The sequence below is a fragment of the Suricata suricatta genome, chromosome 12, assembly GCF_006229205.1.
Source record: "Suricata suricatta isolate VVHF042 chromosome 12, meerkat_22Aug2017_6uvM2_HiC, whole genome shotgun sequence".
Taxonomy (NCBI): Eukaryota; Metazoa; Chordata; class Mammalia; order Carnivora; family Herpestidae; genus Suricata; species Suricata suricatta.
The window spans coordinates 82750349-82769123 of record NC_043711.1 but is presented as its reverse complement, the minus strand read 5'-3'; the positions used below and the strand labels follow the sequence as shown (position 1 = coordinate 82769123).

The 18775-nt window shown below is 38.4% G+C and overlaps 1 protein-coding gene and 1 long non-coding RNA gene across 5 annotated transcripts in view; one reads left to right on the top strand and one right to left on the bottom strand.

Moving 5' to 3' along the window:
* LOC115274917 overlaps nucleotides 1–9625 on the top strand; it is a 71649-nt gene extending 62024 nt beyond the window's left edge. Inside the window, exon 3 of the long non-coding RNA XR_003901320.1 lies at nucleotides 9448–9625. This is a non-coding gene — a long non-coding RNA (uncharacterized LOC115274917). The remainder of the gene's footprint in view (nucleotides 1–9447) is intronic.
* ITCH (itchy E3 ubiquitin protein ligase) overlaps nucleotides 1–18775 on the bottom strand; it is a 154628-nt gene that overhangs the window by 117101 nt on the left and 18752 nt on the right. The gene's annotated exons all lie outside the window — the stretch shown is intronic.

Here is an 18775-nt window from a genome sequence, read left to right as displayed (position 1 = left end):
TGTGTCTTCTTCAGTTTCCTTCATAAGTTTTCTATAGTTTTCATCGTACAGATCTTTTACATCTTAGGTTAGGTTTTTTCCTGGTATTTTATGGTTTTTCGTGCAATTCTGAATGGGATCTGTTTCTTGATTTCTCTTTCTGTTGCTTCATTATTGGTCTATAAAAATGCAACTGATTTCTGTACATTGATTTTGTACCTTGTGACTTTGCTGAATTCATGGGTCAGTTCTAGTAGCTTCAGGTGGAGTCTGGGGTTTTCCAAAGGATTTTTAAATGAATTCCCTACAACTCTGATGATCCTCATTTGCCTATTTTCTTAACTCACCTTCCACTCTCTCATAGATACCCTACACTTCGACCATCTAGAATTATTCATCCTACCTCAACATGCTATCTGTTTAATACTTCTGTAGTTCACTTATCTTGTTCCTTCTGTTCAAAATTTGCTCTTCTCCTTCCTTAACTTCCCATTTATCTAGTCTTCTCTTATCCTCAACATTCTGCTCTAGCATTTCATCTGGTAGCTCTCCCTTGACTCCAAAGCAGAAATAATGAATTTCTTCTTCTCATCAACCCTACTGCATGTATTCCAGGAGATATTATAAGATGGTAATGAAATATGTAGGCTTTGGAATCAGACAGGTCTAGATCCACAAACACTGTTACTGTGCAAACATGAATAAATTACTTAATCTCTGAGCCATGCTCTCTTCATCCATAAAAGAGATCATTTTATTCTGGTTTTGCTTTGAAGAGTGAAATAATACCACAAAGTGCTATAATACAGTCTTAAACCTAACAAGTATTCAATAGCTGTCCCTTAATATCTGTTGGCAAATCTGTCTCCTCCTTCAAACTGTTTTCTTGAAATCAGGGGTCTTTCATTTTTATATGCTAGAGCCAGATACAATGCCTGAAGCATATTAACAGTAAGCCTTCAAGTATCTGTTGAATCATCAATAAATATGAAAAAGTTACTCAAGGTGTACTTTTCTGACACCTCAGAAAAACTTGAAATTAAGATATCTTTCTTACTAAACAGTTAGTTTTAAAAAGTATCTATTACAATCTAAAGGACTCACCACTGTCCAACATTTTTCCAAATAAATGGGAACACTCATAACCTGTACAAAAGAGCCTCTATTTGTAAATAAGTGAGTTACAAAGAGTGTTTTTGTTCTTAGGTTCATAATAACAATATAAAAGCAACCAGTGAACACACACTGCAGAAAGTTTCCCATCATAATAGTAAACACCATAAATTTACAACGATAAGGCTTCTGCCTTCCTAGAATTTAAAATGTGAGAGTGAGCCAAATACAAATAGTTAGAGTTATAGAAAATTGACACTGTGCTATTTCTGCAAATAACATAAGGAAATACAAGCTGTAGTAATAAATTTTGACTTTTTAGGGGAGAGATTTGGACAAGACAACACAGAAGAGAAGCACTTGAGAGTGAAAAGGGAAAAAGGAAGAGAACAGGAAATGTGCTTAGGTTTGGCCAACAAAGCACAAAGGGGAAAAGGATACAACAGAAAAAGAATAGACTACAAAAACCAATGAACTGGGCTCTGCTGTTATAAATATTAGAAAGAAACAAAACTTAGAATTCACAAGCAATGTGAAGGTCTTCCACAAAAACCCAGAAGTCTACATAATACAACTAATAACCTAGAAAACTGACCAATATCATGGACAAAGTGAAAAGCAGAAAACCTTTAAGTGAAAAAAGTAAAAGCCAATTATTTTAGGGTAACTATACAAAGTGTGAACATAAAACATACTCATAAAAAGGCAACACGAGAGAATGAAAACAACAACAATAAAGTCTGGGTTGGCACCCTTGGAATTCAGATGAATTAAGAGAGAAAGAATGTATAAAGAGATCTGAAAAGAATAAATAAAAATCAAAGGGTGCCTGGATGGCTCAGACCATGAGCATGGAGCCTGCTTAATATTCTTTCTCCCTCTGTCCCTCCCTTCATCCCACTGGTGCTCGCTCTCAACAAACAAATATTATTAAAAATTTAGAATATAAAAAAGATTTTAATTCTTGGCCAGTAATAATTCTAGAAGCTGTGGTAGCCAGCCTCAAAAATGCTCCCCAATAATCCTCACTTCCTGATACTCAAAATTCTTGTGTAATTCCCTTGACACAGTGACACTGGGTTGGCCTATACAACCAATAGAATATGGTAGAAATAACAGTGTATTACATCCAAAGGTAGGTCATAAAAGGCATTACAATATTTGCCTTGATCCCTGGGATTGCTTATTCTGGGAGAAGCCAGCTACCATACTATGTAGACATTTAGGTGGTCCTATGGAGAGGCCCAGGTGCAAAGGAAATGATGCTTCCTACCAAGAGCCATCACCAATTTGCTAACCATAAGTGAGTCACCTTGGAAGTAGATCTTCTAGTCTCAGTCAAGGCTATAGATGAATGTAGACTTCCTGATACCTAACTGCAATATCAAGAGAGACCTTACGCCACAACTGCTCAGTCAAGCTGCTCCCAAATTTCTCACCCACGGAAACTGCAGAAGATAATAAGTTACTGTTACTTTAAGCCACTGAACCTTGAGATAATTCACTGCATAGCAACAGAAAACTAACAGAGAAGCCAAGGTATAATTCTGGCTAAGTGCTAAAGTAAAGTAAGATCTCTGCTCTAAATTACAGAAACAAGAAAACTTACACTGAAGTACTAACCTAACATGCTTAGACTCTATCCTGAAGTTCTTACAAATTCAAACAGTAGGGTATATACTTATTTTACATTCAGTAATGATTTTTCTCAAAAGGCAAAAATAAAGGATAGGACAAATTATGGGAGAATGACCATTTAATTTTTCATCCAATTTGGGTTATTTTTGAGTGTGAACAGGGACACGATAGAACATTGTGTCAATGAGAATAAACCAGAACTATACTAGGCAAACCGTAACATAAAGCCACCCTAATTATGGATGCTAGGTACAGAAATTTAAACTGTTAAAATAAGGTCATATAAAAGATAAAGTAATAAATTCAGGAGGTTGCTATAAAACATAAGCATCATAATAAAAAAATAACTAGTTTGGTGAATAATCATGTACTGAGAACTGTTTTAAAGAATTCTACATGCAGTAACTCATTTAATACAATCTCCGTGTGATGGGTTGAATAGAGGCTCCCAAAATGTTATGTCCACATCCTATTCCTTGAAACCTACTAATGTGGCCTTACTTGGAAGAAGGATCTTAACAGATAAAATTAAGAATTTCAAGATAATAATCATCCTGGATTATCCTGGGAGACCTAAAATCCAACAACTGTCCCGTTTAAAGACCCACCGAAGTGAGAAGGAAAAAAGGCAATGTGAAGTCAGATAGATATTGAACTTATCTAGCCCACAAGCCAAGGAACATGTGCATCTACCAGAAATTTAAAAAGGCAAAGAAGGATACTCCCTAGAACTTTCAGAGCAAATGCAGCTCTTCTGACATCTTGACTTCAGAATTCTGGCCTGCAAGACTGTGAGAAAGTTAAGTCTTTATTTTAATAAAGTCACCAAGTTTGAGGTAGTTTATTGTAGTCGCAGGAAATGAACACACTCCCTGTGGCATAGATACTACAATCCTCATTTTACCAATGTTAAGTTATCTAATAAACCAGAAAAATTGTGCATAAGAATAAAAAATATTAAACTGTAATTTAAAAAACTGGTTGGAAATAATATTTGGAGGCTGGTCATGGGGATGAAGTTTCCCCTCAGATTTCAGCTGAGCTTAACAAATGAAGAAGAAATGAAAGAATCATTATCCTGCAACCTCTAATGTAATAACTGAGTCAGGCAAGAATCATCAAAATGACGGCATTTTAAAATATATCCACCAACTCCCTTCAAAAGATGGGAACTAATATCCCACTTCTTGAATGTAGGCCAGATTTACTCACTTCTAATGAATACAATGTGGCAGCAAAGGACAGTATGTGACATCCAAGGCTAGGTTATAAGAGGCAATGCCACAACAATGTATAAAGATACAATTCTGTGACATCAATAACTGAAATGGGTGGTGACAACGCTGTAAAAGAAGAGTCTTTGTATGTTACTGGAATTAAGTATTACAAATTCAAATTAAAGTATTATAACTTTAGGACTTTAAATGCAATCCCTGTGGTCCTTGCGTGGCTCAGTCGGTTAAGCATCCGACTTTGGCTCAGGTCATGATCTCACAGCTCGTGGGTTCAACTCCTGCATCAGGCTCTGTGCTGAGAGCTCAGAGCGTGCAGCCTGCTTCCAATTCTGTTTCTCCCTCTCTCTCTGACCTTCACTGACTCTCACTCTATCGCTCTCTCAAAAATGAATAAATGTTAAAAAAATTTTTTTAAATAAATGCAATCCCTGTGGGAACCCCAAAGAAAATAGTTACAGAATACACAAAAAAGGAAATGAGAAGGCAATAAAAATGTTTCACTACAAAATATCAACTAAACACAATGACAGTAATGAAGGAAATGAACGACATAAAAAGCTGTAAAATATGGAAAATAAATAGTATAATGAGAAGTCTCTCTTTACCCATAATCACTTTATATGATTAATTCTCCAATCAAAAGACAGAAAGCGGCAGAATGGCTTAAAACATAATCTAATTATATGCTGTCTACAAGAGACTCCGTCTAGATCTGAAGATGCAAACAGGCCAAAAGTGAAAGGATAGAAAAAGATATTCCATGTGAGTGACTATCCTAAAGTCACATAAAATAGACTTTAAATCAAAAAAGGATGGGGTGCCTGGCTGGCTCAGTCAGAAGAGTCTTTATCTTGGGGTCATGATTTCGAGCCCTATGTTGGGTATAGACATTATTAAAAAAAATAATAAAAGTTTAAAAAGGTTATGAGACAAACAATGTTACAATTTTAATAAAAGGTCCAAAACAGCAAGAAGATACAATTACTATAAACATTTACCCAGCTAATAACAGAGCCTGGAGCCTGCTTTGAATTCTGTGTTTCCCTCTCTCTCTGCTCTTTCCCTCTCAAAATAAATAAGCATTAAAAAAAATTAAGAAAAAAAAGAAACAAAGATAATCACATACAAAAACATATAAACCAAAAACTGACATGTCTGAAGGGAGAAATAGACAGTTCTCAGCATATTAAAAGGATTATATACCAAGTGGGATTTAATCCTGGAATGCAAAGATGGTTCAACAATACAAATTCATCAATGTAATGTACCACATTAACAAAATGAAGGGGGGGAAACACATGATTATTTCAATTGATAGAGAAAAAGCATCTGACAAAACTGAACACCCCTTCATGATACAAACACTCAACAAAGAAGGACTAGAAGGGAACCACCTCAATATGTTAATAAAGGCCATATATGAAAAACTCCCAACTGACATCATATTCAATGGTGAAAGAATGAAAGCTTTTTGTCAAAGATCAGAAATGAGGCAAGGATGGCCACTCTCACCATTTCCATTCAACATAGTACTGGAAGTCCAAACCAAAACAATTAGGCAAGAAAATAAATAAATAAAAGGCATCCAAATTGGAAAGGAAGAAGTAAAATTCTGTTTGAAGATATGATCTTATATATCAAAAAAAAAAAAAAAAAAACAACCCCTAGAGATTCCACATATACAAAAACTACTAAAACTAAAATTCAGCAAACTAGAAAGATACAAAAATTAACACACACAAATCCAATGCATTTCTACTCATTAATAATCAACAATCTAAGGGGTGCCTGGGTGGCTCAGTTGGTTAAGTGTCTGACCTCAGCTCAGGTCATGATCTCACAATTTGTGAGATCAAGCTCTGTGTTGGGCTCTGTGCTGATAACTCAGAGCCTGGAGCCTGCTTTGGATTCTCTGTCTTCCCCTCTCTCTGCCCCACTCTCACTTGTGAGCTCTCTGTCTCTCAAAAACGAATAAACACTAATAAAACAAAACAGTCAAGAATCTAAACAGGAATTTACGAAAACAAACCTATTTATGTATAGCATCAAAAACAGTAGGACATTTAGGAATTAACCAATGGGCTCAAAGACTTATAACACTAAAAACTATAGAACACCGCTGAAAGAAATTAAAGAAGACACAAATAAATGGAAAGACATCCTATGTTTATGAATTAGATAAGATGTTAATACTACCCAAAACAGTCTACAGATTTAATCCAACTCCTATCAAAATCTCAATGATGTTTCTTGCAGAAATAGAAAATCCATCCTAAAATTCATATAGAATCTCCAGGGACATTGGGGCACATAAGTGGCACAGTTGGTTAGGCTTCCGACTCTTGATTGCAGCTCAGGTCATTATTTTGTTGTTTGCAGGATGGATCCCCAAGTTGGGCTCTGCGCTGACGTGCAGAACCCACTTGGGATTCTTTTTCAGCCTCTCCCCTGCATGTGCACACACATGCATGTACTCTCTTTCACAAAATAAATAAACTTAAAATAAAAAATCTCCAGGGACCTTAAACAGCCAAAACAATCTTGAAAAAGAACAAATTTAGAGGACTTATATTTTCTGATTTCAAAATTTAATGCAAAGCTGCAATAATCAAAATATTGTGATACTGGCATAAAGACAGACATACAAACTTATTCTATTGGACTAGAAAAGAAAGCCCCAAAATAAACGTTTACATATAAAATAAAATGCTTTTGACAAGGGTGCCAAGACCATTCAATGGGTAAAGGACAGTCCTTTCAATAAATGGTGTTGGGAAAACCAGGTGTCCACCTGCAAAAGAATAAAGCTGGACCCTTACCTAACACCATTTACAAAAATTAAAAATGGATCAAAGACCTAAATGTTAAGAACTAAAAATATAAAACTCTTAGAGGAAAATAGGACAAACGCTTCACAACACTGGATTTAGCAATGATTCCTTGCATATGACACCAAAGGTACAGACAACAAAAGAAAAAATAGACAAACTGGACTTCACAAACATTTTAAATTTTATGCAAAAGATGCTATCAACAGAATGAAAATGCAATCTACAAAATAGGAGAAAATATTTGCAAAACATTCATCTAAAGGATTAATATCTAGAATATACAGAAAACTTCTAAAACTCAACAACAAGAATAAAAAATTTAAAACTGGAGGGGCGCCTGGGCAGCTCAGTTGGTTAATTGTCCAACTCTTGATTTTGGCTCAGATAATGATCTAACTGGTTTGTGAGTTTGAGCCCCGTGCCTCACTAACAATGTGGAGCCTGCTCAGCATTCTCTCTTTGCTCCTCCCCGGCACACACACATCTGCACAGGCACGCACTCTCTCTCGTTCTCTCAAAATAAATAAATAAACAAAAAAAAATGGACAAAGTGCTTGAACACATTTCTCCACAGAAATGACAGACATTTCTCCAAAGAATGGCCAGTAAGTACATGAAAACATTTAACCCCACTAATCATTAAGGAAATGCAAATCAAAACCACAATGAAATACCAACTCACACCCATTAAGATGGCTACTATAAAAAAATGTTGTCAGGGATATGGAGAAATTAGAACCCTTGTGCACTAATAGTAGGAATGTACAAGGATATATCTGCTGTGGAAACAGTATGGTGGGTCCTCAAAAATACAAAAAAGAGAGTTACCGTATGATCCAGTAATTCTATTTCTTGTTATATACCCAAAAGAATTCAAAGTAGGATATAGGAAAAGTATCTGTACACACAAGTTCATAGCAGCATTATTCACAATAGCTAAAATGTGGAAGTAGTCCAAGTGTCCATCAATAGTTGAATGGATAAGCAAAATGTGATATATACATAGAATAGAGTAATATTAGGAAGGAAATTCTGACACATGCTTTAACAAGGATGGACCTTGAGGACATGCTAAATAAAATAAGCCAGCCAGCCACAAAAAGGTGATTCCACATTGGGGCGCCTGGGTGGCTCAGTCAGGTTAGCGTCTCCCTTCAGCTCAGGTCATGATCTCACAGTTCATGAGTCAGAGCCCTGCATCAGACCAGCTCTCTTCTGTCAGCTGTAAGCACAGCGGCTGCTTTGGATCCCCTGTACCCCTCTCTCCCTGCCTCTCCCCTGCCCTCACCCTCTCTCAAAAATAAACAACAACAACAAAAAAAAGATTCCACTTATATGAGATATCTACAGCAATCAAATCAGAAATAGAAAGTAGAGTGATAGTTACTAAGGACTAATGGGAGGAGGGAATGTGGAGTTATTTGAGAGAGACGACGCGTGCAAGCAGTGGAGAAGAGCAGAGACGATCTCAAGCAGGCTCCACACTCAGCGAGGAGCCTGACGTGGGACACAATCCCACAACCCTGGGATCATGACCTGAGCCAAAATTCAGAGTTGGCCCTCAACCTACTGAGCCACATGGAGGCCCCCTAAAAATGGTTTTGATGGTAAATTTACTGTTATACACTTTGTACCACAATTAAAAAAAAAAAAGGATGATGCCACTTGCTCTCAGGTTACTTGCTCCAGGGAAGCTAGCTGCCAATTTGTGAGGAGGCTCCATCAGCTCTAGAAAAAGGTATATGTGGCAAGGAATGGAGGCCTCCTGCCAACAGCTAGCACCAACCCACCAGCCAGAGCAGTGAGACACCTTGAACACTGACCCTCCAGCCCCAAGTTAAGGCTTCTGATAAGTGCAGCCTCAGCCAACATCTTGACTGTGTCTTAATGAAACTCAGAGCCATCCAGCTAAGCCACTTATGAATTTCTGTCTTACAGAAACTATACAGATAAACAATATTTATTTTAAGCTGCTAAATTTTGGGATATCTTATGTACTAATAAAAAACTAGCATAATATTACAACCACTGAATGAAAGGTTATTGGAAAATAGAATATTTGTATGGTCTCAAAGTATTACCCCACACTCTACTTACTAATTACAGAAGGGAAAAGTATACTACTCTAATGCAGAGATCTGGTTTTCTTGTTTGTTTTGTTTTGTTTTTACTACAGTGGGTAGAAACAAGGGATGCTGCCGAACATCCCACAGTGCAGCACACCACAACAAAGAACTATGCAGCCCAACATGTCATAGTACCAAGATTAAGAAACCCTGACTAGAGCACCTAGGTGGCTTCATCGGTTAAGCGTCCAACTTCGGCTCAGGTCATGATCTCATGGTTCTGGGTTCGAGCCCCGTATCAGGCTCTGTGCTGACAGCTCAGAGCCTGAAGCCTGCTTCAGATTCTGTGTCTCCCTCTCTCTCTGACCCTGCCCCACTCTCACTCTGTCTCTCTTAAAAATAAACGTTAAAGAAAAAAAAAAAAAGGGAGAAAGAAACCCTGCCTAAAGAAATAAAAGCCATATTGACTTAAAATCTGTATGGGAGGAGTGCACTTTCTCAAAAGTAAAAAAAAAAATTTAAAAACGTGTATGGGAATGTTTATAATAATCCTGTTCATAATTGTACACCAATATCCCTTACCAGGTAAACTGATAAACCTGAGTGCATTCATACCCTGGAATACTACTCAGCAACAAAAAGAATCAAACTACTGATACATGCAACAACTTGGATGAATCTGGAAGGCGTCAATCATATTGAATGAAACCAAGTCTCAAAAAGTTACGTATGTATTATTCCATTTATGTGACAGTCTCCAAAAGACAAAATAGGGATAGATAACAAATCTGTAGCTATGAAGTGGGGAGGGTGGGTAGGACTACAAAATGCAGTAAAGGGAGATTTTGGCATGATAGAACTATTCTGTATTCTGACTATGGTGTTACAAAAATCTATACATGTGTTAAAATTCATACAGCTGTACATATATACACACAAAAGCCAATTTTACGTTCAATGTTTTTTTTTACTTTTATTAAGTTTATTTTGAGAAAAGAGAGATAAGATAAGCATATATGTGTGCAAGTAAGCAGGGGAGGGGCAGAAAGAGAATCCCAGGTAGGCTCCGTACTATCAGCACAGAGTGGGATGTGGGTCTCGATCCCATCAACCCTGAGATCATGACCTCAGCTAAAATCAAAAGTCAGACACTTAACCAACTGAGCCACCCAGATACCCCTATATGATGGTTTTTTAAATAACAAACATTTAAAACATTAAAAAAAAAAAAAGGCTACATACCCAATGTACTATGTTGAGTATTGTCTCCCCCAAAATTTATGTCCACCTGAAACCTCAGAATGTGACCTTACTTAGTCTTATAGGGTCTTGGTAGATATAATCAAGTTACGATGAGGTGAGCCCTAATTCAGTGACTTGTGACCTTATAAGAAGAAAATCTGGACACAGAGACATGCACAAAACAAAGATGAGGTGATGACACAGGGGGAATACCACCTGAAGACAGAGGCAGAGATTGGAAAGAAGCATATACAAAGCCAAAGAATGCAAGGATCGCCAACAACCATCAGAAGCTATGAGAGGCATGGCCTAGATTCTCCCTTCTGAGAAGTTCCAACCCTGCTGACCCCTTATTTTGCTCTTTTAGACTCCAATACTGAGATAGAATAAGGTTTGTTGTTCTAAAAAGTAACCGGTGTGTGGTAACTTGTTACAGCAGTTCTAGGAAACGGATACATACTATCATTATATTTAAATGACATTCTAGGAAAGGACAAACTGTTGGGACAGAAAACATCAGTGCTTCCTAAACGACAGGGTTGGAGAGACATGCAGGTCTAAAAAGGAGCAGAAGAGGGGCACATGGGTGGCTCAGTAAGCCTCTGACTCTAGATCTTACCTTAGGTCTTGTTCTCAGGGCTGTGAGTTTCAGCTCCATGTTGGGTTCTGCCCTGGGTATGAAGCCTACTTAAAAAACCAAAACAAGGGGCGCCTGGGTGGCTCAGTCGGTTGAGCGGCGGCATTCGGCTCAGGTCATGATCTCATGGTTTGTGGGTTCGAGCCCCGCGTTGGGCTCTGTGCTGATGGCTAGCTCAGAGCCTGGAGCCTGTTTCAGATTCTGTGTCTCCCTCTCTCTCTGACCCTCCCCTGCTCGCACTGTCTCTCTGTCTCTCAAAATTAAATAAAAGACATAAAAAAATTTCAAAAACAAAACAAAACAAAACGAGGGGCGCCTAGGGTGACTCAGTCAGTTGGGTGCCCAACTCTTGAATTTGGCTCAGGTGATGATCCCAGAGTTAGGGGATCGTGCCCCACATGGGGCTCCACCTTGAGCATGAAGTCTGCTTAAGACTCTTTCTCCCCGCGCCCTGCCCCTCTCCCCAGCTCCTGCTCGCTCGTTCATGCTTGCTCTCTCTCTCTAACACAAAGGAGTACAAGATTGCAAACATTCGTTTAAATTCAAAGACCTGTACACTACTAGAAAAGGATGAATTTTACTATGTGCAAGTTACATCCCATCTCAATTAAAAAAAAAAAAGGCATTCTCAATGTGAATGACAAAAAATGCTGCTAACCTAGTTTCTACAATAAAAAGGGGGAAAAATGACTCTAGCTCTCCTGTGTATCTTGGGGAGATCTCTCTAGGACCCATTCTTCCTTCCTAGTACCTCCCTTCTACCTCCATCTCTCACTGCTAAATTAACTTATCTTTTCTAATGTCCCCTTTCATTTTATAATCTATCCTTCTTTAACCCCTCTTTCTTCTCCTACCACTCAGTTATTAAAACAATTTCAACCTTGCCTCTATCTACAGCTTTAAAATTCATAAGATATAGAGATGAGACGGATCCCTCTGCTTTAACTTCCTATCGAAAATAACGGTCTTTTTACATGATTTTGAAAAAGCTTTCACAACCAAATACAGTGATGTGGACATCTTCACCTAGTGAAACCCTGTAACTTGAACCCCTAAGGTATCAGTTTGAATCTAAGATACAGTACGATATTAAAATTATCTATTATTTCTTAGTCTGTCAGTTACAAAGAAACTTTAAATAGGATCAACTTTTATCTCTTTTATTTGGAATAATTTTTACTATCAAACTAGAACAATGTGACAGATAGAATGTCTAATGCAGAAAAGAGGTGCTAAACCATTGCCAGAGGTGAAAACTGACTTTAACATCTTCCTGAAAGGCAACAGAAATAAAAATATGGAAAGAGAAAGGCACATTTCATAAGATTACTTCAGTAATATCTTGTCCTACAGGCAACAAACAGCAAACTAGCCTTATTTTAAAACACGTATCCTATTTATAGAAAAATTGTTAAATAGGATATTATAAAATGTTTGGTTTCTTGTCAGAAATAACATATCCAACATAATCAGCTATTTTTGTAGGCCACATCTATTTTGACCTAGAAAACCTTCCAATAATTTATATGGACCTATATTTTTTAATGTTTTATTTATTTATTTTTAATGTTTATTTATTTTTGAAACACAGAGAGACAGAGCATGAGCAGGGGAGGGGCAGAGAGAGAGGGAGACACAGAACCCAAAGCAGGCTCCAGGCTTTCAGCGGTCAGCACAGATCCTGACACAGGGCTGGAACCCACAAACTGCAAGATCACAACCTGAGCTGAAGTCTGACACTTAACTGACTGAGCCACCCAGGCACGGCTGTTTTATTTATTTTTGAGAGAGACAGAGAGACAGCACAAGCAGGGGAGGGTCAGAGAGAGAGGGAGACACAGAATCCGAAGACAGACTCCATGCTCTGAGCTAGCTGTCAGCACAGAGCCTGACGCGGGGTCAAACCCACAAACTGCGAGTTCATGACCTGAGCCAAAGCTGGACACTCAACCAACTGAGCCACCCAGGCACCGCATGGACCTATAATTCTTAAAAGAAGCCACCAAAAAGACATTTCAGAAAACATATTAAACCATTAAGGATTTCTTGATACATCTTCGGGGAGTCTGGGCAAGATGGTTGAGAAATAGGGAGTTGCATATTTCCCACCTGCAGCTCTCAAATAAAGAAGAGCTGAAGCTAAAGGACTCTGAACCGCAAGAGTCTGGGAGGAAAAGAGACGGAGTCCACTGAGAAGACAGCCTCATAGGGTTTTCAGAGAGAGACCCTATCTCTAACTGCGGTGCTTTCATTGGGCTGGGTGCCCTGGGCCCAGAAATTCCCTATGGAATAGACACTATGCAAGGGACGCATTTGACATCAGGAGGAACTAATCCCCTACTTGATCCCCTACTAGGAAGTGCCTGGCTTGCAGGATTACATTTCGGGTGGTATCATTAATCCTCACGGAGTAAGATCTGGAAACGAGGCTGGGTGCGGGACACAGAACATGGCCCACCTTGGCTGCGCCCACAGCACAGTGAGATCAGACCCAAAAGAGTGATTTGTAACACCTGGTTCAAGAAGGGACTGGGGGGATTGTCATTTTTCTCCCCAAACCACCAAGGTGGGGACTCAGGGAGCACCCCGCAGAACCCACAGTGGAGGCGAGACCTGTCTACACCAAACCCTGCCCATCTGCACTGGGTAGCTGCTTTGTTACCAGAGCTTGGCTAGATGCTGCAGAAACAGCCCATCTCCCAAGATCAGAACTGACACATTGCTGTGATTAACTCTAGAACAATTCTTGCTATTCAGATATATTCTCCCTTATCTCATTCTTATCTCTCCCCTCCTCTGGACTTGGTATTCTGGTTATAGGTTTGTTTAAACAGGCATATGTAATCCATTCTCTTGATGCATTTTCTACACCTCCATCCATACCTTCCTTTCTCTCTCTCCGAAATAATCAGACTATATAGTTTCTCTGGGTAACATTATCTTCTTTTTTTCTCCGCACCTCCTGTTGTATTCTCCTTTTTCTCTCTCTGAATTAAGCATGGTCAATGTTCAACTTCTCTTTCTCCCCACCCCTGTCATTTCTTTGTATATGCTCTTCAGTCAGCATTGCCTCTACCCTCTTTATTTGTAGCTGGTATTTCTGGTTTTATGCTTTTAGACTGTCCTTTGTCTGTTGTTTTTGTTTGTTTTTCCTTTCAGTTTACTTGTCTATTGGATTTGTTTGTGTATTTGCATGCTTTTATTCCCTGTTTGTCTGTTTTCCTTTCCAGGGCTACCTCAAGAAATAAGCCAAAGTACACATAATGGAGAATCCCAAATATCACTATGAGTAGGGAAATAAAATAACCAAAGTCTTGGGGCACCTCGATGGCTCAGTTGGTTAAGTATCCAACTCTGACTCAGGTCATGATCTCATGGTTCATGGGTTTGAGCCCCACATCAGACTCTGGGCCAACAGCTCAGAGCCTGGAGCCTGCTTCAGATTCTGTGTCTCCCTCTCTCTATCTGCCCCTCCCCGTCTCATGCTCTGTCTCTCTCTTAAAAATAAATAAATGTGGCAACCCCTCAGAACAACATGACCCAAAAGCTGTAGTTACGGAGAAAAACAGTACACAGAACTATATGATGATTAATAAATGATGGATATCACTTTAAGAAAATAATCATTGTAATGTCTCTCTGGGAAAGGGGTTGATTTATGATACAGGAGCCAGGCAGCCAGGAACACTTGGCCCGCCCTGGGCAGAATGACGCCTGTTCCTTTTGTGTTGACTTCTCCACTTCCTCAGAGACCACCTGTTTATATGAAACTTAATGATTATGTCTAATCAACCATAACATACCTGCCTAAGCAAGTTCTGTGTTTCCCATGAGGTCATTCTCTGATCACTAAAAACAATCTTGGCATTAATTATCATATTCTCAATAAATATGGGACTGCGGAGTTGTTCGAGGTGACAGTTGTTGTAAGCTGTCGTACCCTGCTCCCTTTCTCTTTTACAGTTGACTTGTTTGTGCCTAATTCTTCTCCTGTGTGCTGTTACGGAAAGCGGCAAATAAACATTAAAAAAAAATTCTTTTTTTAAATAACCAAAGTCTCAAAGAGAGACCAAAGTACACCATTAAAAGAACACTTCCTGAATGGACAGGCCCTGGACAGGGTATGACCCTCCTTTAACACAGCGGTACTTGCAGGTACAGAGTGCATAACAAGGTTTTAAAATTTACAAGAGACAGAAAGCTAGCCAAAATGATGAAACGGAAGAATTCTCCTCAAAAGAAATTCCAGGAAGAAATAATATCTCAAGATTTGGTCAAAACAGATATAAGCAACATAACTGACCAAGAATTTAGAATGATAGTATTAAAAGTAATTACTGGGCTTGAAAAAGGCATGGAAGACGCAAGAGAGGCTACTGTTACCAAGATTATGGAACCTTAAAAATAGTTGTGATCAATTAAAAAAAAGCTATAAATGAGGTACATAATAAAATGGAGGCAGCCACTGCATGTACTGAAGAGGCAGAGAGGAGAAGAGGTAAATTAGAAGACACAATTACAAAATAGAGGAAGCCGAGAAAAAGAGATAAATTGATCCAGGAGCACAAAAGAAGAATTTGAGAACTGAGTGATGCAATCAAATGGAACAATATCTGTATCATAGGAAATTCAGAAGAAGAGAGACAGAAAGGGGCTGAAGGAGTACTTGAACAAATTATAGCTGAGAACTTTCCCAATCTGGGAAGGACACAGACATTGAAATCCAAGAGGCACAGCGAACTCCCCTCAGACGTAACTTGAATCGATTTTCTGCACAACATATCATAGTGAAACTGGCAAAATGTAAGGATAAAGAGAGAATTCTGAAAGCAGCTAGGGATAAAAGGGCACTAACATACAAAGGGAGACATATCAGAGTAGTTGACTTATCTACTGAAACCTGGCAGGCCATAAAGGAATGGTAGGAAAATTGTCAATGTGTAGAACAGAAAAAATATGCAGCCAAGAATCCTTTACCCAGCAAGCCTGTCATTCAGAATAGAAGGAGAGATAACAGTTCCCCCAAACAAAAATTGAAGGAATTCATCACCAATAAACCAGTCCTACAAGAAATCCTAGGGGCGCCTGGGTGGCTCAGTCAGTTGAGCCTCCGACTTCAGCTCAGGTCCTGATCTCACATTTGTGGGTTCAAGCCCCGCATCAAGCTCTGTGCTGACAGCTCAGAGACTGAAGCCTACTTGCAATTCTATGTCTCCCTCTCTCTCTGCCTGTCCCCACTCATGCTCTGTCTCTGTCTCAAAAATAAATAAAATATTTTTTTAAATTTATTAAAAAAGAAAAGAAAAGAAAAAAGAATTCCTATGAGGGGAGAGGCACCTGGGTGGCTCAGTGGGTTAAGCATCTGACTTCAGCTCAGGTCATGACCTCGTGGTTCATGGGTTTAAGCCCTGCATTGGGCATTGTGCTGACAGCTCAGAGCCTGGAGCCTGCTTCCAATTCTGTGTCTCCCTCTCTCTCCACCCCTCCCCCACTTGTGCTCTGTTTCTATCTCAGAAATAAATAAAATTTTTAAAAAATTAAAAAAATAAAAAAAGAAATCCTAAGGGGGACTCTATGAGGGAAAGTGGCAAGGAACACAAGGTACCAGAGACTCCACTACAAGGATGAATTCTACAGAGAATACAAAGACTCTAAACCCATATTTTTCAATAATAACACTGAATGTAAATGGACTAAATGCTCCAATCAATAGGGTATCAGAATAAAAAAAAAAAGATCCATCTATTTGCTGTTTACAAGAGACTCATTTTAGACCTGAGGACATCGTTTCTTGGCCTTTTGGCTAAGTTCAAGTGTAGACTTGAGGACACCTTCATACTGAAAGTGAGCAGATGGAGAAATATCTATCATGCTACTGGAAGTCAAAAGAAAGTTGGAGTAGCCATACTTACATTGGACAAACTGGATTTTAAAGTTAAGGCAGTAACGAGATGAAGAAGGGCATCATATAATAATTACAGGGTCTATCCATCAAAAAGAGCTAACAATTATAAATGTCAATGCACCGAATTTGGGAGCACCCAAATACATAAAACAATCACAAACATAAACAAGCTCATTGATAAAAAAAAAAAAAGTGCTAATTGCAGGGGACTTTAAGACTCACAGCAATGGATAGATAAACTAGACAGAAAATCACTAAAGAAACAATGGACCTGAACGAGACATTGGAACAGATCGATTTGACAGATATATTTAGAACTCTACATCCTGAGGCTTGGGAATTCACTTTCTTCTCGAGTGCACATGGTACATTCTCCAAAACAGATCACATACTGGGTCATAAAGCAGCCCTCAATAAATATAAAAAACTGAAATCATACCATGCACCCTTTCAGATCACAATGCTATGAAACTTGAAATCAATCACAGGAAAAAGTCTGGAAACCTCCAAAAACATGGAGGTTAAAGAACACCCTAGAAAAGAACGAATGGGCCAATCAGGCAATTAGAGAAGAAATTTTAAAATATATGGAAACAAATGAAAACAAAAATACAACAATCTGAATTCTCTGGGATGCAGCAAAGATAGCCCTAAGAGGAAAGTACATTGCAATCCAGGTCTATTTCAAGAAACTAGAAAAAGCACAAATACAAAATCTAATAGCACACCAAAAGAACTAGAAGCAGGGTAGCAAGAACACCCCAAACCCAGGAGAAGAGAAATAATAAAGATCAGGGCAGAAATAAACAATATAGAAACCATAAAAAACAGCTGAATATATCAATGAAACCAAGAGTTGGATTTTTGAAAAAATAAAATTGATAAACCTCTAGCCAGGCTTCTCAAAAAGAAAAGAGAGAGCACCCAAATAGACAAAAATCATGAATGAAAATGAATTTATTACAACCAATCCCTCAGAAATACAAGCAATTATCTGCGAATACTATGAAAAATTATATGCCAACAAACTGGACAAACTAGAAGAAATGGACAAATTTCTAAACACACATGACTACCAAAATTCAACTGGGAAGAGATAGAAAATATGAACAGACCCATAGCCAGTGAAGATACCGAATCAGTTATCAAAAATCTCCCAACAAATAAAAGTCCAGGGTCGGATGGATTCTCAGGGGAATTCTATTAGACATTTAAATCAGAATCAATGCCCATCCTTCCCAAGCTACTCCAAAAAACAGAAATGGAAGGAAAACTTCCGGACTCATTCTATAAAGCCAGCATCACTTTGATTCCCAAATCAGACAGAGACCCAGCAAAAAAAGAGAACTACAGGCCAATATCCTTGATGAATACACAAGCAAAAATTCTCAACAAGATACTGGCAAATTGAATTCAACAGCATATATAAAGAATTATCCACCATGATCAAATAGGATTCATTCCTGGGTTACAGGGCTGGTTTAATATTCACAAATCAATATGATATATTACATTAACAAAAGAAAAGATAAAAACCATATCCTTTTGATAGATGCAGAAAAAGCATCTGACAAAAATACAGCATCCTTTCTTAATAAAAACCCTCGAGAAAGTCAGGAGAGAAGGAACATACTTAAACATCATAAAAACCATTTAGGAAAAGCCCACAGCTAATATCATTCTCAATGGGGAAAAACTGAGAGCTTTCCCCGAGATCAGGAACACAACAGGGATGTCCACTCTCACTTTAACATACTGCTGGAAGTCCCAGCATCAGCAATCAAACAAAAGGAAATAAAAGGCATCAAAATTGGCAAAGATGAAGTCAAACTTTCACTTTTTGCAGAAGACACGATACTCTATATGGAAAACGCGACTGACTCCACCTGAAGCCTACTAGAACTGACCCATGAATTCAGCAAAGTCACAGGGTACAAAATCAATGTACAGAAATCAGTTGCATTTTTATAGACCAATAATGAAGCAACAGAAAGAGAAATCAAGAAACAGATCCCATTCAGAATTGCACGAAAAACCATAAAATACCAGGAAAAAACCTAACCTAAGATGTAAAAGATCTGTACGATGAAAACTATAGAAAACTTATGAAGGAAACTGAAGAAGACACA